Source organism: Scyliorhinus canicula, chromosome 9, assembly GCF_902713615.1.
Source record: "Scyliorhinus canicula chromosome 9, sScyCan1.1, whole genome shotgun sequence".
NCBI lineage: Eukaryota > Metazoa > Chordata > Chondrichthyes > Carcharhiniformes > Scyliorhinidae > Scyliorhinus > Scyliorhinus canicula.
In genome coordinates, this window is record NC_052154.1 from 52,878,436 (window position 1) to 52,900,241 (window position 21,806).

At 45.8% G+C, this 21,806-nt stretch overlaps 1 long non-coding RNA gene across 1 annotated transcript in view; it reads left to right on the top strand.

Annotated features, from left to right (window-relative positions):
* LOC119971320 overlaps positions 1 to 20,771 on the top strand; it is a 46,280-nt gene extending 25,509 nt beyond the window's left edge. The window contains exons 2-3 of the long non-coding RNA XR_005461802.1: positions 799 to 955; positions 20,541 to 20,771. This is a non-coding gene — a long non-coding RNA (uncharacterized LOC119971320). The remainder of the gene's footprint in view (positions 1 to 798; positions 956 to 20,540) is intronic.
* The last annotated feature ends 1,035 nt before the right edge of the window (positions 20,772 to 21,806 follow it).

Genomic DNA, 21,806 nt, shown 5'->3' on the forward strand with positions numbered 1-21,806 from the left:
TTAAAGGACACCTGAACAGTAACCAAGGAGGAGATGGCTCACAGATGACAGGGAGCTCCAATCCCCAAATTCAGTTTTTCCTCCCGAGGAGCTCTGCTGAATGAAGTGAAGGCCAGGACAGACGTCCTCTACTCAGAGGATGAGTCGACAGAGAAACTGAGAGGAAATCTCCAGAGCAGTCAGTGCCCAAGACATGCACTGGAGAGCTACCCTATGGTGCAGTAATGACCTCATCTGCTTCACCAGGGTAAAGTAATCCTCACCTGTTCGCAGTCATCTCACTGAATGGCAGAGGAGGCATAGGCCTCAGTGGCAACCTGATAAGGTGGTGCCTCAGAGCCCCACGCAGTCCAACTACTTTGCAGTGGAGAGATCATTGTGGGTCCCTGACACAGAGAGCTCACATGATGTCTGGGAGTGGGGGAGGGGAAAGTGGCTCAGGCATTGAGGGCACCAACAAGCACTGCTAAGGACATGTCTTTGTTTTTAAAAAATATTTTTTTTAATTTTAGAGTGCCCAATTATTGTTTCTCCAATTAAGGGGAAATTTAGTGCGGCCAATCCACCTAGTGCTGCAGTCCCAGTGCTAACCACTGCGCCACATGCCGCTCTATAACATGCCTTTGTGAGCCTTATCCTTATATTTGCATGTTCTCACTGCTCTGAAGGGTGCTGCCCCTTGTGGACAACCCACAGTGTATCAATCACGTGGCTTAAAATTGTTATTTGTAAGACTGGAAGCATGAGAAAGATACCTAAAGCCAGTAGCTCTGAACCCCATCCTCTCTCTTTGCGCAGGAAAAGTTAAGGCATAATAGGAGAGGGAGAGAACATGAGGGGGCCAATCAGACCTGAAGAACCTGACTGACTTTGAGGAGTGGACAACCCAGCTGGCAGGGGAGGAACCTGATCGAGCCTGCAGAGATGGAGAAGTCAAGCGGGCAATCTCCATCCAGTAAGTATCCATTCATGTCACATTGAAACCTTAAAGGTCATGTGTTCCTCCATGTTGGAGGCAGCTCATGCAGCCACTCGCTCTCTCCTCACTCACTTATAGGTGCCAGCAGGAACCCAGGAGAGATGTAGTCCTGTCTAGCAGTCACATAAGCACAAAAACAACTGAGGACATTGGGGAAGATGAAGGAAGTGCACCTGAAGAGCCGTCAAGCAATCATCTGCATCCTCCACCAGCACAAGACACATCCCTTCAGTCTGGTGATCACTGCACAGACACATGTCTGTATCAGGAAGCAACAGGGTCAACCAAGCACTGGGAAGAGGCAATTGTTTTTTTTCCAATTAAAGGACAATTTAGTGTGGCCAATCCACCTAACCTACACATCTTTGGGTTGTGGGGATGAAACCCACGCAGACATGGGGAGAATGTGCAAACTCCACACGGGCAGTGACCCAGGGCTGGAATTTGAACCCGGGTCCTCAGTGCCGTAGGATGCAGTGCTAACCACTGTGCCACGTGTCACCCTCGGAAAGAGGTAATTGTGGCATGCGAGCCAGATGATGAACGTCTGTGATTGGCCTCTCAAAAGATGATGGTGAGGCAGCAAGAGGCGTGAGAACATCAGGCAGAGGTGATGGAGGCTGTCAACTGAGTGACATAATAATAATCTTTATTAGTGTCACAAGTAGGCTTACATTAACACTGCAATGAAGTTACTGTGAAAATCCCCTAGTTGCCACATTATGGCACCTGTTCGAGTACACTGAGGGAGAATTCAGAATGTCCAATTCACCTAACAAGCACGTCTTTCAGGACTTGTGGGAAGAAACTGGAGCAGCTAGCGGAAACCCACGCAGACACGGGGAGAACGAGCAGATTCGGCACAGACAGTGACCCAAGGCGGGAATCGGAACCTGGGTCGCGAGCGTTGTGAGGTGGAGGTCCATCGCCTGTTCTCTGACTAAGTGGTTTTGCCCTTTACAGGCATGGAGGTCTCCTTGGGGAGAGCAGTGGACGCCATGGAGAACCTGGTCCAGCAGACTCTGCAGGAGATGTGCGCAGACCTGCACTCCATCCCTGTAGCCTTTGATGAGCTTTCACAGTGGTTGTGCAAGAAGGAGGCGGGCTACCTCAACGTCTCCATTTCCTCTCAAGGAGTAAGGCTGGGGCCCTTGGGACGAGCAGCAGTTGGACACCGCGATTTGGAGAGTATTGGTTCAGTCACTTCTCTGAGCGAAACAACATTTGTTTCCATCATCGGAAATGCAGTTGTGAAGTCTAGAAATATATTGGCAGAATGTTTGTGTACATTCATCACATTGGTTTGTTCGCCTTTGTCCAGAGAAGATTTTGTAGAGGTATCGAAAATCATGAATGGCTTTAATGGAGGAAGAAACTGCTTCCAGTGGCTGATAACCAGAGAACACAAATTTACAGTGATTAGTAAAAGAACAGGAGCCGACGCATGGAATCATTAATTTTCCATAGCATGTTGACGTGATCTGGGATGCACTGCCTGAAAAGATGATGGAAGCAGATTCAATAGAAACTTGGGCCTGGATTTCATGGCACTGCCCTGCGGATGTGGCCAGCCATTTAAATTGCCATTTACTTTGATAGGATCATAATATCCCGCTGGATGGGAGGGGCCATAAAATCCTGGCTATTCACAAGAGAATTTGATCAATACTTGAAGGGAAATATATTACAAGTCTATTGGGAAAAGAGCAGGGGAATGGGATCTATTGGATAATGCTATCAAAGAGCCAGCACAGCCGATGGGCCAACTGCTCTCCTTCTGAGCCATATTCCACGCTGCCACATGGCATTGTGCAGATTTTAAGCTGGTGTAGGGCAGTGGTGCAATGGTTAGCACTGCTGCCTCACAGCGCCCAAGACCCGGGTTCGATCTCGGCCCCGTGTCACTGTCCGTGTAGAGTTTGCCCACTCTCTCTGTGTCTGAATGGGCCCCATCCCCACAATCCCAAAAGACGTGCAGGGTAAGTAGATTGGCTACGCTAAATTGCCTCTTAATTGGAAAAATAAATTACTGGTTACTCTTAAATTTATTTTAAATATATATATAAAAAAAAGATTTTAAGCTGGGGCAGCTAGAGAATTACCTAAAATTGCTTCTCCCACACCATCAATTCTTGTATCCCTAGGAAAGTATCCTTGGCCTTGTGTTTATCATCTACGTGCAGCCCCTCGGCAACATCATTCAAAAACATGGGATCAATTTCTCTATGTACGCTGGAGATACACAACATTCGCTCACCACCACGTACGTCTCTTGACTCTTTCAGAAACTCTACATTTTCAGACTCTTTTTCCAACATTCACTGTGCCACCGTGCTGCCTAGATGAGCTGAAATTTGCTCCAACAAAATATTGGGAGACTGAAGCCATTTTCTTTGGTCTCTGCTACAAAATCTGTTCGTCAGCCACTGACTACATTCCTCTCCCTGACAACTGTCTGAGGTTGAACCATCCAACCTAATATCTCCTTCACAGCTTGGGGACATATTTTGTTTTGTAATATCCCTGCAAAGTGAGTTGAGATGTTTTATTGCATTGTTGTTGTTGCTGCTAAGTTCCCTTGTGTGTGCACATTGGGTGAAGGTCGGATTATATTACAAGGTCCCAATGTTAGAAAAACTGAGGACAAGCCGATCCCTTGCATGAATCCTTGTTTGTAGGTACAGAGCCCTACTCTGTATGGGGAACTGGAGCCCAACACGAGGAGGTAGGCAACAAGTAGAAAATCTGTAATGCTGTTGTGTAAAACCTATTACAATCGAGTTGAAATAGTAAAGCAAAGGGCGGCATGGTGGCGCAGTGGTTAGCACTGCTGCCTCACAGCACCGAGGTCCCAGGTTTGATCCCGGCTCCGGGTCACTGTCCACGTGGACTTGCACAATCTCCCCGTGTTTGCGTAGGTTTTGCCCCCACAACCCAAAGGTTTACAGGGTAGGTGGATTTAGCCATGCTAAATTGCCCGTTAATTAGGACAATTAATTAGGTACTCTAAATTTATATTTATAAAAATAGTAAAGTATTTCAGAAAACACTACAGATGTTTAGCAAGTGAAAAAAATACAGAATTCTATTATGCAAAATAAATAGATATATAGATGCATACATTCTGTACGATTCTCTCATTTCCGCTGGGAGATTGTTGGAACTCTCAGAGAAACAGAGTAAATGGCTGAACACAGCTCCTCATACCTGTGGATTCTGTCTATTTTTATTTCCTGCTGAAGTTACAACAGGAGACCGGGAGAATCCCACAGAATTTCTGTATTATATTTAATTCAAGAATTTCTGTCATGGGGTGGGTTAACCCCAAACACAAATCATTTTCAAACTGATTATACAACTGATTAAAACTAAATGAGTCCTGGGACTTGGTTGTAGTTGCAATGAGAAATGCTGGATGAAATTGCTAGAAATGGCCAGAAATTGTCAGCGACATTTAAAACACCCATGCTTTGGAGCTTTTTATTTTATTTTTTCATGGTAATTGGGATGCCACTGGCAAAGCCAGCATTCATTGACCGTCCCTAATTGCCCTTCGGGGCAGCACGGTAGCATTGTGGATAGCACAATTGCTTCACAGCTCCAGGGTCCCAGGTTCGATTCTGGCTTGGGTCACTGTCTGTGCGGAGTCTGAACATCCTCCCCGTGTGTGTGTGGGTTTCCTCCGGGTGCTCCGGTTTCCTCCCACAGTCCAAAGATGTGCGGGTTAGGTGGATTGGCCATGTTAAATTGTCCTTAGTGTCCAAAATTCCCCTTAGTGTTGGGTGGGGTTACTGGGTTATGGGGATAGGGTGGAGGTGTTGACCTTGGGTAGGGTGCTCTTTCCAAGAGCCGATGCAGACTCGATGGGCCGAATGGCCTCCTTCTGCACTGTAAATTCTATGAACCGAGTGGCTTACGAGGCTATTTCAGAGGACCTTTAAGAGTCAACCACATAACATAGGGTATTATTATATGCGGATGATTTGCTGCCGTATGTGAGGGTCATCTATAGGGGATATATCCGGAATGTGGCGACTCGGGGCCTTTCACAGTAACTTCATTTGAAGCCTTCTTGTGACAATAAGCGATTTTCATTTCATTAAATTTCATTTTCTGGGTATTTTGCAGAGCGTTGATGCCTTCTCCGGTTACAAATTGAACATAAGGAAGAGCAAACATTTTGTGGTTGGTTCATCGGGGTGGAGAGCTGGATTGGGGGGGAGGGGGTTGCCGTTTTGGTTAGCGGATACGAGTATTCGATACTTAGGGGCCCAGGTGGCCAGGGATTAGACGCGACAAGGTCCTTGACAAACCCATTGGTGGTGTCCACGTTAGAAATATGGAGGCAACGTTACCAGCATTTTAAGTTGAGGGCAGCCTCAAGGCTGGCTAACCACCTGTTTGAGCTGGCGAGGCTGGATTCCACATTTGGTGCATGGAAAGAGAAAGTACTGGAGAGAGAGAGTGTTTTATCCCTGGAAGGGTGGTTTGCCAGTCTGGAGGAATTGAACAAAAAATTTGGGCTGTCCGGCTTGGACATGTTTAAGTATCTCCAGGTACGAAGCTTTGTTTTATTTTTCCAATTAAGGGCAATTTGGCGTGGGCAATCCACCTACCCTGCACATCCTTTGGGTTGTGGGGGTAAGACCCACGCAGACACAGGGAGAATGTGCAAACTCCACACGGACAGTGACCCACTGCCAGGATCGAACCCGGGTCCTCATCGCGGTGAGGCAGCAGTGCTAGCCTCTGCGCCACCATACCGCTCGGTACGAAGCTTTGTTAGGATGATGTTTCCAGAATTCCCGATGGTGCCGCCATCATCCTTTTTGGAGAGGATTCTCTCCTTTTTTAAAAAAATCCAATGAAGGGGCAATTTAGTGTGGCAAATTCACCTACCCTCCACGTCTTTTAAGTTGTGGGGGGTGTGACCCACGTAGACACAGGGAGAATGTGCAAACTCAACACTGAGAGCGACTTGGGGCCGGGAACGAACCTGGGCCTTCAACACCATGAGGCAGCAGTGCCAATCACTGCACCACCGTGCCGCCATTGGAGGATTCTCTCATGTTCGGGATCGGAGGTGGTCCGTATGTCCAGAATGTATGAATGGATTGGAGGGGAAGAGTTGAGTTCAGTGGAAGAACCAATATTGGAGGCGGGGGGGGGGGGGGGGGGGGGGTATGGAGGGAGGCACTGCTGAGGGTGAACACTATGTCCTCGTGTGCAAGACAGAGCCTGATCCAGCTAAAGGTAGTGTTTCGAGCACACCTCACTGCTCGGAAGAGTCGTTTTCTTTGAGGGAGTGGAGGATAGGTATGGGCGCTGTTTGATAGGGCCCCTGCACCACACAATATAATAATAATAATTGCTTATTGTCACAATTAGGCTTCAATGAAATAACTGTGAAAAGCCCCTAGTCGCCACATTCCGGCGCCTGTTCGGGGAGGCTGGTATGGGAATTGAACCCGTGCTGCTGGCATTGTTCTGCATTACAAGCCAGCCTTTTAGCCCACTGTGCTAAACCACATACATATTCTGGTCCTATTCCAAGCTGGTGGGTTTTTGGAAGTAAAAGTGATCCTAAATATTGAGCTGGAGCCCTGCCCCTTTGGAGGCTATAATTGGAATTTCAGGTGTGCCGGAGCTGTGGCGGATGTGGGAGTGGATGTCCTTGCTTTCGCCTCGTTGGCAATGTGGGGGCGCATCCTGTTGGGCTCGAGGCTAGTGCTTCGTAGTGGCTGGGGCATTTAATATTTGCACCTCGGGCAGCATGGTGGCACAGTGGTCAGCATTGCTGCCTACGGCGCTGAGGACCTGGGTTCGAATCCCGGCCCTGGGTCACTGTCCGTGTGGAGTTTGCACATTCTCCCCGTGTCTGCGTGGGTTTCACCCCCACAACCCAAAGATGTGCAGGATAGGTGGATTGGCCACGCTAAATTGCCCCTTTATTAGAAAAAATAATTGAGTACTCTAAATTTATTTTTTTTTTAAAATTGTTGCACCTCGCGCATGCGAAATACCCCGTGAAGGGGTCGATTGAAGGGTTCTACCGAAGGTGACGACCTTTTATATTATATTTCATAGAGTTGGTCACTGTCAGCTGTTAAAGGAGGTTAAAGGGGTGGCTGGGTATTGAAGGTGGGGGTTACGTTGGTGGGAGTGTTCTTGTTTCTTGGATTGAAGGATTGTTTTCAGGGTGTTGTTTGTTATTGTTGGGTTATTGTTTGTATTTTTTGTAATTTTGTATAAAATGTTAAAATTTTAATAAAAACATTAAAAACAACAAAAATATACAAACAATGACAATAGGGAAGCCAGTTTCTGCCCAATCCTAACCACATGATAACAAGTCATCAATTTGTAAATCTTCATCATTATTTGAAGATTGTTTCATCCAACCTCTGAAACCTCCATCAGTCCTACATCTGGACTGTTGTCTCACCTCACTTGTCATACTCCTACATCTGCAGCAGAGCCTTCAGTCATGAGAGACCGACTCCTTCTAATTTTCTTGAAAAATGCAGGCACCTTTCTTTATCTCTCCCCACCAATAAAAGTCTCGTGAAAACTGCCTGCTTAACCTTGCCCTCCTTTCAGTCACCCCCCCTAACATTTCTCCCAATTCTTACTCCTCCATCTTGTTAAGTAAGAAGTCTTACAACACCAGGTTAAAGTCCAACAGGTTTGTTTCAAACACGAGCTTTCGGAGCGCAGCTCCTTCCTCACCTGAGGAAGGAGCTGCGCTCCGAAAGCTCGTGTTTGAAACAAACCTGTTGGACTTTAACCTGGTGTTGTAAGACTTCTTACTGTGCTCACCCCAGTCCACCAACGCCGGCATCTCCACATCATGGCTACCATCTTGTTAAGCACCTTGGAACATTTTGCTACATCACACACATTGCAAAGGTGTATGTTGCAATTGCGAAACAAAAACATGCACCAACCTAAAATGGGGACGGGAATCTCCCAGCCCTGGTCCGGGCTGCAGAACCCCTGCGACTGGGCCACGCCGCCCCGACGCCGGCACGCGATTCTCCGCAGTGTGGAGAATTGGCACCATTGGCGCCGGCGTGGTTGGCGTGGTGCCGGTCGTGGGCCCCCCACAATTCTCCAGCCCGGAAGGGCCGAGCGACCGTCAGAAAAAAAACGAGTGCCGCCGGTGCTGTTCTAACCTGTTCTGAGCCGGCGGGACCTCGGCTTTGCATGGTCGGGGTGGCGGCGTATGGGGGGGGGGGAGGGGGGGACCGACCCCGGGGGGGGCCTCCGATGTGGCCCGGCCCGCGATCGGGGTCCACCAATCGGCGGGCCGTCCTCTCTGGCTGGGGGCCTCCTTTCCTGCGCGCCGGCCCCTGCAGCCCTGCGCCATGTTGCGTCGCTGCCGGTGCATCGAAGGAGGCCACTCCGCATGTGCCCATTGGTGCCGGCACCACTGTGCATGCGCACGTTGGCGCCGGCGCCACTGGCGTGGTCTGGCCCCTGTAGGGTCTAGAAATACTCCTGGCAGGGGCCCGTTCACGCCGTCGTAAAACACGACAGTGTGGGAGAATCCTGCCCCGGATCTGAACATGTTTGCAAATGCATGACCAGTCTGCCTTTGTATATGCACAGTCTTTTTTAATGCATAAGTCAAAAGACTTGACGTTTGCAGACTGGTTTTTAACTTTCAAAATTATCATTAGCCACCTAGAACTGGAAATCTCTGCTGTAAAGCTGTGATTATCCACGAATAACTAACAGATCTGCCCCTTTTGGATGCATTTTTCACTTAAATCCCTCAATATGGCAACCACTTACTTTTGAAAAGTAATGAAAGCTGCTTCACGGGTCTACAGAGAGTATTATAATGCATCTACACTTATAATACTCCTCAGGAACATTTAACAGATCATAGTTTTAAACAAATGGGGCATGATTTTCCTCAGGTGACGGTGGTGATGCCAGGAATAATATAACTACCTGAAATAAATAGTTTCCGTGAAAGTGCCAGTGCCTGAGTTAATGATATAAACGTGAACTTTCTGAACCTTACATGCTGTAGTGTACAATGAATTTTCTTTAATGCCATTGGAGAGCAGTTGGGAGGCTACCCCATCACATAATTAAAGATTACATTTCAATTACTCTTTTGGAAGTTCAAAAATTCCCATAGTTGTAGTTAGAATCTAATCGTACAATGATCAGAACTCCAGATCACAGCCATGGCTGCATCATTACAAGAACTTTCTCGGTTTGAGAGTGGCAAGATTAGTGCCTTTTGACAAGTCTGAAAATTGAACAAGTAGCAAGATAATGACAGGGCAGAGAATGGAATTAAACTGAAGTTTTGAGCCCTAAACACTGTGCTGATGGTGTTCCCTGTCATATAATCAGGTGTGCAGGCCCACTTGTCTGATGTTCTGTATATAGTATTTTCAGTAAATAAACTGGCCAGCATTCTGGGAACGGTGCTGAATGTCAGTGCAAATTTCATTAGGTCACCAATCATCGCCCAGGTCTAGAGGAACCAATCCCTTATTTATGCCAGACTAGGACCCTGTTTCCTCGCAGTCATCTCAAATTCAAAGCCCTTGAGCAGGATTTTCAGTTGGTGGATTTTCCACCCTGCCGTTGGTGTGGAGAGGGGAAGGGAAGGTGCAGGCTCTCGATGGTGCCAGGATAGGAGGGGCAGGAATATAGGGACCAGGGTTCACAGGCAGGGGGTGGGGAGGGCAGACCTTGGGGTGGGGATTCCAATCGGAAAAGGTCACCCGTGAAGGAGGCACCCACTTGCTTTCTCACCTGAGGCACAAGCAAGCTGACCTGTCGGGCCTCACATCCATTGTCGAACCGCTCCTGTCGGCCAATACATTATGACCAGGTGGAAAATGGCATTTAAGTACCGGTATTTAAGTGGTACGAGGGTAGGTGGGTCACCTGAGGCCCTGCTTACCACCTATTAAATTAAGTCCAGCTCATGGGTAGATGGATAAGCAACAGGAAACAGGAGTTTTACTGACCCCCCTCCCAGCCAGTAAACCCACTCTCAAGGAACTTTAAAATTCTGCCCCTTCTTTGTGATAGACTCCTTATCAAGTGCTGTGACCTCAATCTGACAATCTAATGGTGCTTGTGTCGGGTTGAGTGCGGTGATTTGACATGCTATGAAGTGACATGCAATCAAGATTCTGGGAAATCACCTTTGGAGAACTTAGAAAAGAGATGGAAGACATGTTGCTCTATCTCTGGATATATCTCCCAACAGAGCTGCAAGTGCCAGTGCCTTGTGCAGAATACTGCTGTTCTGCTATGTATGTTTTATAAGGCCACGAAGGAATCCACACGGAGTAGTCCAAAGAAACTTAGTTTATTTACTTTTTTTAAATATAGAGTGCCCAATTCTTATTTTTGCCAATTAAGGGGCACATCTTTGGGTTGTTGGGGTGAAACCCACGCAGACACAGGGAGAATGTGCAAACTCCACACAGACAGTGACCCAGGGCCAGGGTCGTACCCGGGTCCTCAGCGGCGTAGGCAGCAGTGCTAACCACTGGGCCACCATGCCGCCCTCACTTAGTTTATTTACAATAACGATTATATACATTACATGGTAGACTCCAACTGGGTCTGCCTTGCCGGTGCCTAACTGGCCAGTTTTATACATCATACAATTAGACATTTAGTAAAGGTTCTCCCACCCCCTTAATGCCGGAGCTAGTATTCTGCCAAGTTCACAGGGACGTTCATTGTTCCCACCCCATAAGATACTTGTGGGTTATAACAATATACCTCTGTGTTACTGAGTAACACTGAGATTAATAAATAAAATGAGCTGTTTGGTGGCACCATGTTTCCAAGCTCTGCTTCCTCGATTTCTCCCACAGATTTGTGTCCCAAGATCCCAATGCCACCTCCTTTAAACATGACATCCTTACTGCTTCACATCTAATTGTTATGTGCAAGGTACACAAGTTCCTTGAGGCCAGCGAATCCATTACGACATTGTTGTTTTTATTTGTTTCAAGGGTGTGGGCGTCACTGGGCATTTCCATTATTTATTGCCCATCACTCATTCTCTTTGAGACGGTAGTGTTGAGCTACTGAACCCCTGCAGTTCAACTGGTGTAAGTACATCCGCAGCTCGTGCGCTTCAGGTTTGTGACCCATTAATGATGAAGAAAACGAGATATTATGTAACTTGGAGTGATACTTGCAGATGATGAGTTTCCCATGTGCCTACTACCTAGGTGATACAAATCGTAGGTTGGGGGGTGCTGTTGAAAAATGAATTGCTCACTGCATCTTGTAAATTATATATACTCTAGCCATGCTGCATCAGTGATGTTTCTGTTGACACCAATCAACATTTATAGGACAATCCTCATCTTGGTACTCGTCACGGAACAGATTGAGGTAAACCACCTAGGGATAGCAGTCTTCTGGTACCATGTCGTGTTAAGCACACTGAGATAACACGGGCTGCAACTGGATGCAGCTATAGCTGAAAGATACTCCAGACCTTGAAGTTAGTTTGGTTTATTGAACATGTCACACGGTTAGCTCAGTTCTCTGTGAGTTCGACTCTCTGCTAACCTAAGTGTGATTACTCTGTCTAACTGAACCAGACTAGCTCTTAGCCACGTGCTGTAGGTGTTATGTGATATATACACCCGACTCACTCTGTAGATGTCCCCAGTGGAAAGAGGCGGAGTGTGAGTGCCCTGTGCCTTTTATGGTGGGAAACCAACCCGAAGTGTTCTGCCTGCTGATTGGTTATGTCCTGTTCTCTGTGTTCATTAGCGGCCTTTCTGTATCTCATTATGTGCATGTCTGCATATCATGATAATACTGTTCCTTTTTTTATCAGGGACAAAATAGAAAAACAACATGCTCTTTACAAAGTCACTGCTGTAGGTCTCTGAAGCCTGGTTATTTTTGAGTCAGCCATAATTTATGTGGCCAACGCTTTAACTTGAATCACATAGGCGCCTCTAAAATATTATTTGAACGGTTGTGCATACCAGGATTCTTTTGGTTCCCTTGATTGCTGCTCTGCCGTGATTGACCATGATGAGCGGTGAATTAACTAAATCTCCTCAGTATATTTCTTAGTTTATTCCGAGCCATTTCAACACCATTCAAGTGGCTGTTTTCCATTGGGACTCTTCGGATAGAAATAAATCTCACCCTACCAGCAACACAGATTTATTACAAATGCCTAGGTGTAAAATAAATATTGTGCCAGTGGTCGCACAGCCCTTGGCAATTCCAAAGAGGAACATTAAGCTCACAATATTTGTATTTTTCTTTACCTTGAGGCTTAAGGTGTAAATATTGTCAATAATTACAAAATTGCACTCAGAAGAAAGATATTTATATCTCTTTGAGATTCCGTCAGTCAAGTGTTTTATGCCCTCTTCACAGAATAAAATGTTATTCCTCAGCTAACCATTTAACATTCCACCGTGTAATTGATATGATTTCATAAATGGCTTTCTACCTCAATGAAATGATTAAATTACCATGTTCTGTGTTAGTAACATCAGTTATCCATTCTTTAATTCACTTATCTATTTCAGCTATTAAGTTCTGCACCAAATGAAGTGAAACCATTTACACAATTTTAACATCCCATTGTTCTTTTATCACCTTGCATATTAATAATTCCTTGGTGTTATTCCCTGGTGGGATTGTGTGTGTTCCTGGATTGTGGGTAAAGCACATCAAAGGCTGCAACATTAATTGTGTTTGCTGAGCGCTTTTTCATTTTGATTCATATCACTTACTGTGACTTCACTTAATTGTCTAAGTCTCTGTTAATCACTGGAATTCAAGCTAAGAGATTTTCAAGAGCAGTATTCAAATATACAGCGCTGAGAACTCCAATTCTCATTATACTGAATAGGACGTCATGCTGCTTTCAAATTTTTCTTAATTTCTTTAAAGAGGCATTTAAATCCCAGCAAAGTGTATTCTAAATGTTGTGCCACTAACACAAAATTTGCTTTGCTGGTTTGCTGTCAATCAAAAATCAGCAATGTAAACAAGGCAGCACTTACATGCACCCCAGGCCACGTTCACCACAAGTGAAGTAATTTACCCATCTCCCTCCAGCAACAGCATTGTTCCCGCAAAAGCAAACAGATTTGAACTTTATATTGGAGGCAGCCATGAACCTTTTAAAAAAAATTTAGAGTACCCAATTCATTTTTTCCAATTAAGGGGCAATTTAGCCCCACGTGAAACCCATGCAAACACGGGGAGAATGTGCAAACTCCACACAGACAGTGACCCAGAGCCGGGATCGAACCTGGAACCTTGGTGCTGTGAGGCAGCAATGTTAACCACTGCGCCACTGTGCTGCCCAGCCATGAGCTGAGATTTTTGACAGCAGTAAGCTGAGTGGGTTGCCATCTCTGGTTGGACGTATTCCTCGAGGTTTCATCACATGACTCTCACCTCCAGCTGCCCACTATCATGTTCGTGCCATTGGTCGCCTCACATGTCCATCTTGGTCGTGCATCACCTTTCCACACCGATTGGAAAACAAGCATATTCTTTGGGCAGAATCCTGTTGAGGCATCATGGTCTTGCCTGCCAGCTGGAGAGCCAGTAAGAGACGTGCGCTGCCTCTTTTCGGAAAACCCGCCAAACCACAAGCCAGTTAGGCAGTGGCGAAGCCTGTAGCGGGTCTTCCCCTGGAATCGACAACCCCGAGGGCAGAAGTCTCATGGTGGCCAATCAGAGGCAAGCAAGCAGCTCTTGTGCTAAGCAGCACCACTGGGAAGGCAATGGTTGCTGCCAGAAGGACAAGTGCCAGAGTCCCAGGATCTTGGAGCAACCCAGGCTACAGGTAAATAATGTTGCAGGGAGGCTTTGCAGTGTTGGGGTCGCAGAGAAAGGAGTGCAGGGGGTTGGCAGCAAAGGCGGAGGATGTGGTTCTCAGTGAACCTTCACTTCCTGATGTATAGTGCCTCCATCAGGCACTAAGTGCCTTTGATTGAGGGATCCGCTCCATTGGTGATAAATTAGCCACAATTTAGCTGCCGTGCATGCCACATGGTGACAGGCCAGCCTGCAGCTAGGTTAACGCCAGTGGGGTGAGGCCTTTAAGTGGTAATCAATTGGCTACTTATTGGGTGGCAGAATGTGAAAATTGACCACGGACGTTCCTGCTCAGAATATTCCTGCACTCCATGCAGCATTAAGCAGCTGGGGGTCTGCTGTGATCAGCAAGGATGTACACCCCTGACAACTCTTCAGGTGGCAGGGCGAGAAACCCCACCATCTGAAACATTGTAGACCATCTCAGCAGGCCTGACAGCATCGTGGAGAGAGAAGGGAGCTAACGTTTAGACTCTGGATGGCTTTGTCAAAGCAGTCTTCCAGACTCGAAACGTTAGCTCCCTTCTCTCTCCATAGATGCTGTCAGACCTGCTGAGATTGTGCCGTATTTTCTCTTTTTGTTTCAAATTCCAGCATCCACTGTCATTTGTTTTTTTCTGAAAAATCATGCCCTGCGACTTTATTTCAGAGATCATGGGAAAAGATTTTGTTCTATCGTGAGTTTACCACTGCAAGTGCCTAGAACAGAGAGTATTCTCCTCAATGCTAGCCTGGAGGCACATGGTAGGGGGCGGGAAGCAGTCAAACTTGCACATTCTTTGAAATACTCATGCCAGGCTAAGAGGGTCAGTGGTAAAGGGAAATCTTGTGCTGCTTGTAGTGATCTTTACATGGGTATGTACATAAGGGGTTAGTGGGAAATTGAAAGATCACGAGGGGGCAGCACTGGTGGGTATAAAAGCAGACGCAAGTGGCTCTCGGCCTCTCTTGGTGATTAGACTGTGATGAGAGCAGGAACATAGATCTAGCTCAGGGCTACTAGTGTGGTCAGACATAGCTACTGTATATAAACGTTGTTACCTTTCTACTGGTGTTGATCTTAAAGTAAGAACCCACGCAGTTGTTAAATTCTGTTACTCAATAAACCTTTCAATACCTCTGGACGACTTTGAGCCTTCTTCATCAAGGTGCAGAAAGCCTCTGCTGCAACTGGATTGAGTGACGCATGTTACATACAATAGTGCTACCAAACACACTACAGTAAGATCATAAAAGATGGTACTAGGCTGGCTTTAAACGAACAATACTAGCTTGATTAGGTTAGAAAAAAGAAAGAAAAAGACAGAAATTATAGTACCGACCGCTCGACTGTGGAAGACTTTGCAGCATTTGGATCCTAGACAACCAACCAACGCGATGGAACATGTGCAAGCTCCACGGCAGCTGAAAACTACCGGTAACTTAAATAGTAACTGGAAAATGTTTAAATAACAGTTCCAAATATACATGGCAGCTACTGACTTAAACACAGCCTCCAACGAGAGAAAGATTGCACCGCTACTAGCAAGGGCAGGCCAGCAAGCTATAGACATTTATAACTCTTTCACTTACGTTGAAAATGAAGACAAAACTAAATTTCAAGTGATACTCGCAAAATTTGAAGAACACTGTAAAACAGTCTAATGAAATCCTGGAACGATTTAACCTACGCAACGGGTTCCAAGAAAGCAGCGAGACAATCTCTAATTTTGACACAGATCTCAGATGAATAGCACAAGGCTGTAACAATGCTGATTTAACAGATTCTATCATCAGAGATCAATTAATCTATGGACTCTCCGATGAACACTTAAGGGAATCACTAATGCAACAAAATGATCTAACTCTAAAAACCACCATAGCAAAGTGCACAGCACAAGAACAAAAGAAACAACATTACCTTGAGTTTTTTTCAGGAAATTCCTCCACGAGGTGGAAGAAGTTAAAATGGTGTCCTCTCCTCGCATGTATCTTCTTTCGGCTGCCGGCTCCACTTCAAATATGTACGTGTATGTACACAGTCAAGAGAGATGCAACCCGGCGAGATCCCATTCTGCGCATGCGCAAGAAGCTGTGCATGCGCACTATGCAAAACACAAACTCAGCCAGAGGAGCGATTCGCGCATGCGCAATCGCTTCCTACGCATGACATCACAAACATCATGACATGCTACCCCTGTGGCAACGCCTACTTAAAAGGGAAATGTTCTGTACAAGGGAAAAGATTATTAAAGTGCTCCAAACTGAATCATTTCGCCTCCCAGTGTAAGTCAACAGCAAAATATTACTCTCCAACAAAGAAACATGGAAACTTCAAGGTTCGCAAGGTGGATATGATGGAAAACCAAACACCCGAAGAAAAATTTTACGACCACGAAGGTTTCCACACCTGGGAGAACACATACTTTGTCAGAATAATAGATTCAGCAGAGGAACTTCAAGAGCCGAACACGAATCCTAAATACGTTAATGCCACTGACTCTAAAAGTGAATGGAGCGCCACTGTGCAAGTGAACAACTTCCCAATTACGTTCAAGCTTGACACAGGAGCATCCGCAAACTTGATGACAAGCAAATATCTCGCATCCATCCCAGGGACACACGAGATGATACCTGCTGCATGCAAGTTAACAGACTACAATGGCAACCAGATCACCTCAAGGGGATCATGCCACCTACAAGTAGTCAATAAGAGGGTCACAAAAGGACTACACTTCGAGATCGTGGATGAGAAAAAGACATCGCTGTTAGGTGCTCAAGCCTGCAAGGACTTGCGGCTGGTCCAGAGAATATTCATGCACACGAATGACTCATGACTAGACGATGACACCAGCTGCTGCTCAGCGAGTATCCTGATGTCTTTCGTGGCTTGTGTACGTTACCGTACAAATACAAAATCCTGCTCAAGGAAGATGCAAGGCCTGTCATTCACCCACCTCGGAGGGGACCAGCTCCCTTTTGGGACAGGCTAAAATCAGAGCTCCTACACCTACAATCTCAAGGCATAATATCAAAGGTCACACAGCCGACTGAATGGGTTAGCTTGCTGGTGAGTGTCAAGAAGCCATCAGGTGACCTCAGAATCTGTTTAGATCCCAAAGATCTGAACAAAAACATTTGCAGGGAACACTACCCCACCCCCAAGCGAGAGGAGATAACAAGTGAAATGGCAAACGCTCGCAGCTTCACCAAACTTGATGCTTCCCAAGGCTTCTGGCAGATGCAGTTCGACGATTCCAGCAGACTGTTGTGTACGTTCAACATGCCATGTGGACGATACTGCTATAATTGCATGCCTTTCGGGATCATCTCTGCATCCAAAATCTTTCACAAAGTCATGGAGCAGATGACGGAGGGCACTGAAAGTGTCAGAGTATATATGTCGATGACATCATCATATGGTCAATGACAGAAGAAGATTATATTGCTCGATTAAGACAAGTCGTCAAAAGAATTCACCAAGGGCAGCACGGTGGCCTAGTGGTTAGCACAACCGCCTCACGGCGCTGAGGTCCCAGGTTCGATCCCGGCTCTGGGTCACTGTCCGTGTGGAGTTTGCACATTCTCCCCGTGTCTGCGTGGGTTTCGCCCCCACAACCCAAAAATGTGCAGAGTAGGTGGATTGGCCTCGCTAAATTGCCCCTTAATTGGAAAAAATAATTGGGTAATCTAAATTTATAAAAAAAAAAAAGAATTCACCAATTTGGGTTGAAACTCAACCAATCCAAGTGCACCTACGCATACTCATCTCTGACCTTCCTGGGTGACACTATATCAGCGCAAGGGTTGAGGCCAGATAATGAAAAGATCGCGGCAATCCAGAACATGCAGCAGCCAAGAGACTAGAAAGCTGTGCTCAGGTTTCTTGGCTTCATCAACTTACTAGGCAAGTTTATACCGAACTTATCAACAAGGACGTCAGCATTATGAAAGGTGATAAGGAAGGACACAGAGTTTGACTGGACTCCACACCACCAAGAAGACTGGGTGGATCTAAAGCACCAATTGATGACAGCTCCAACGCTGGCATTCTCGACCCAATGAAACCCACAAAGATCTCACCGACGCCAGTCAACATGGAATTGGTGCGGTACTCCTCCAACAGGATGACCAATCGGACTGGGTCCCAGTTGCATACGCGTCTAGAGCGATGACCGCCACAGAATGCAGGTATGCACAGATGGAGAAGGAGTGCCTGGGGCTGATCACAGGTATAACAGCATTTCACCACTATGTGTATGGGCTTTCCACGTTCCTTGTTGTGACTGATAATAGACCGCTGGTCAACAAAATTGAAAAAAATCTCAATGATATGACACCGCGCCTACAACGCATGATGATGAAGCTGAGGAGGTACGACTTCACGCTGGTCTACACTCCTGGGAAGGACCTCATCATAGCTGACACACTGTCCCGAGCCATTGAAACTGACAGCTCACCTCCTGCGTCCATTGACGATGTAGAGGCTCAAGTACAGTTGTGCAGAGAGACTCTCCCGGCATCTGACGAGAGGCTGCAGCAAATTTGTCTGGCAACATGAGAAGATGGGCCCTTGCTCCAGGTCATGCACAACCTTCAGCATGGCTGGCCAAAAGGACGATGCCTGCAGTTTCAAAATTGAACTGTCAGTAGTGGACGAATTAATATTGAGAAATGACAGAATCGTCATTCCACTAACGCTCAGGTCAGACATGCTCCGCAGGATTCATGAGGGACATCTTGGAATCGAAAAATGCAAAAGAAGAGCAAGGCAATCCGTGTACTGGCCTGGGATAAATAAGGACATTACAAACATGATACTCACATGTGACACGTGTCAAAAACATCAACTGGCACAATACAAGAAGCCACTCCAGCAGCATGGGATGGCTACGTCACCATGGAACAAAGTTGGCATAGACTTGTTCCACTCCATCGGTTGAAACTATGTTCTTATCATTGACCATTACTCCAACTTTCCGGAAGTAATGAAACTCCCAGATCTCACGTCCGCATCAGTTATCAAAGCCTGCAAGGAAACATTCTCGGGGCATGGCATCCCATAAACAGTCATGTCCGACAATGGTCCTTGCTTTGTGAGCTGGGAGAGGACGGAATTCTCCAAGAAATACAACTTTAAACACGTGACATCGAGTCCACACTTTCCCCAATCCAACGGCAAAGTAGAAAAAGGTGTCCACATTGTCAAACAACTCATACGTAAAGAAACTGACTCGAATTCCGACACACAGGCTCTATTATCATACAGACCATCACCATTGAGCTCAGGGCTATCACCAGCTCAAATGCTCTTCAATCGAGATGTGAGAACAATGCTACCAGCGTTACACTTCAGCAATCCGGATCACTCACAAGTGCTGGACAAGATATGACACCAACGTCACAAACAAAAGCAGCACTATGACCGGCATGCAAAATCGCTGCAACCATTAGCAGTCAATGACATGATTCGACTGCGACACCCAGGTGGAGGGTGTTCCAACGCGGCAACTGTGCTACAACAAGCAGCGCCACGATCATACATTGTAAAGTCCAACGAAGGTGTGCGGTTCAGATGCAATCGACGAGACCTGCTAAAGGTTCCACTTCCTGAACCTGTCTTTCCGACGTTAAATCTACAGGACTCACTCACTCGACAACACTTGACACCATCAGCCGGTGAACAGACGGACATTAAAACCTCAGTGTCTCCATGCCCACTCAGGAGATCAACTCGAATCAGACGCATACCCAACTGTCTGAACCACTGAACATTGGACTGATGCAATCATTGATTTCTCTAATGCATTTGCACACGATACCAACTATGTTTGTTGCACTCTAGTAACAACACTGAAACTATGTAAAAAAAAACAGAAATAAAGGGGGGATGTAGTGATCTTTACATGGGTATGTACATAAGGGGTTAATGGGGAATTGAAAGATCACTAGGGGGCAGCACTGGCGGGTATAAAGGCAGACGCAAGTGGCTCTCGTCCTCTCTTGGTGATTAGACTGTGACGAGAGCAGGAGCATAGATCTAGCTCAGGGCTACTAGTGTGGTGAGACATAGCTACTGTATATAAACGTTGTAACCTTTCTACTAGTATTTATCTTAAAGTAAGAACTCACGCAGTTGTTTCATTCTGTTACTCAATAAACCTTTCAATACCTGTGGACGACTTCGAGCCTTCTTCATCAAGGTACAGAAACCCTCTGCCGCAACTGGATTGAGTAACGCATGTTACATACAGTAGTGCTACCAAACACACTACAGTAAGGTAACAAAAGACTGCTGTAGTAGTTGCAAGGGCTACAGCAGCCATTATGTGCCTGTAACAATGTAGCTTGTTGTAGGTCTTGTGGAAGAAGCTGCCTTTTGCACTTGAGTACCACCTCCAGCAACTCTTGCACGACCGCACTTAAGCAGAAATGTAACTCTCCAGGATAATCAAGGTAACAAGAAGCATTTATATCTTGGTATCACAAGGAACTACAGAGCAAATATTATTGATGCATTCAAAGGGGAAGCTGGATAAATACCTGAGGGAAATGGAAGAGAGTGTCATGTTGATAGGGTTAGTTAAGAGGGGAGGAAGCAAGTACTTGAGGTGCATAAACACTGTATGGATCAGCTAGGCTGATTGTTATGTTTCTTTGGCGCACATTCTATGTAATTCTATGTAATCGTGCAACAATGTATTATTCATCTTTTCAGGCTGTGGTCATATTATCCTAACTCAGTTGAACACCATCTGCAAATCATCAGCACCATGCAGGAGTTACCACAATACGTTTCACACTCCTTCATTCTCCTACAAGAGTTCCTTCACTCACAGCTGAACACATAAGGAGGGAAAGACTCACATGAGAGGTAGGTCCTTGCCAGCACCTGTTATCACCCCTATTATGGAATGCCTTCTGAAACCTGGGTTGCATTCCATATGATGAAATGCAAAATACCCTCAATCACAATTTTATTCTTGAAGGGAAATAGTCTACAACCAAAAACAAAATGTACTGTATCAAATGATTATTTGAAAACTTTTTAATAATAATTTTTAATAATAATCTTTATTGTCACAAGTAGGCTTACATTAACAATGCAATGAAGTTACCGTGAAAATCCCCTAGTCACCACACTCCGGCGCCTATTCGGGTACACAGAGAGAGAATTCAGAATGTCCAATTCACCTAACCTGCACATCTTTCGGGACTTGTGGGAGGAAACCGGAGCGCCCAGAGGAAATCCACGGATACAGAGGGAGGACGTGCAGACTCCGCACAGACAGTGACCCAAGCCGGGAATCGATCCTGGGACCCTGGAGCTGTGAAGCAACAGTGCTAGCCACTGTGCTACCATGCCATCCTAATATGGCCTGGGTCGACTAATAAAAATGGTCTTGTTGTTTTTAGCTTATATTATTAATGTTCCTTTGAAGCTATTTATTTTAATTTGTTGCAAATTTGCAGTTAAATGACAGGGAAATGGTAACGGGCACCTTTCAAATGATATTTTAAAATGCAAACTTTCATTGCTTGACCAGAGATTTGTTTGGGGTTCTTGGGTGAGGAAACTCATATTAGTTTGGCCTCGTGCCATTTTCTTTTGTGAAGAAGTTGGCATACGTGTTAAACAGGTCATTTAATAACTCCCATTTCACAAATGAACCAGTGATACTTCAACCATAAACCCTGTTTTGGCAGATTTAGTTTAGATCAACCTGACGCAAACTGATTGCAATCTCCATAGAACTGTAAAAACAAACAGAGGATGAAATTAGTTTTCATCCATTAGGCACTTTAGTACTATTAAGTACTTAGAAATTATAACTTTCAACTAACAACAACTTGCATTTATACAGTGCCCTTGCCACAGTTAAGTGCCCTAAGCAGCTTCACAGGGGTGTAATCGAGAAAAATGAACACCGAGCCAAGAAAAGAAACATTAGGAGGGGTAATCAATCTTGGTTGCAGAGGAAGA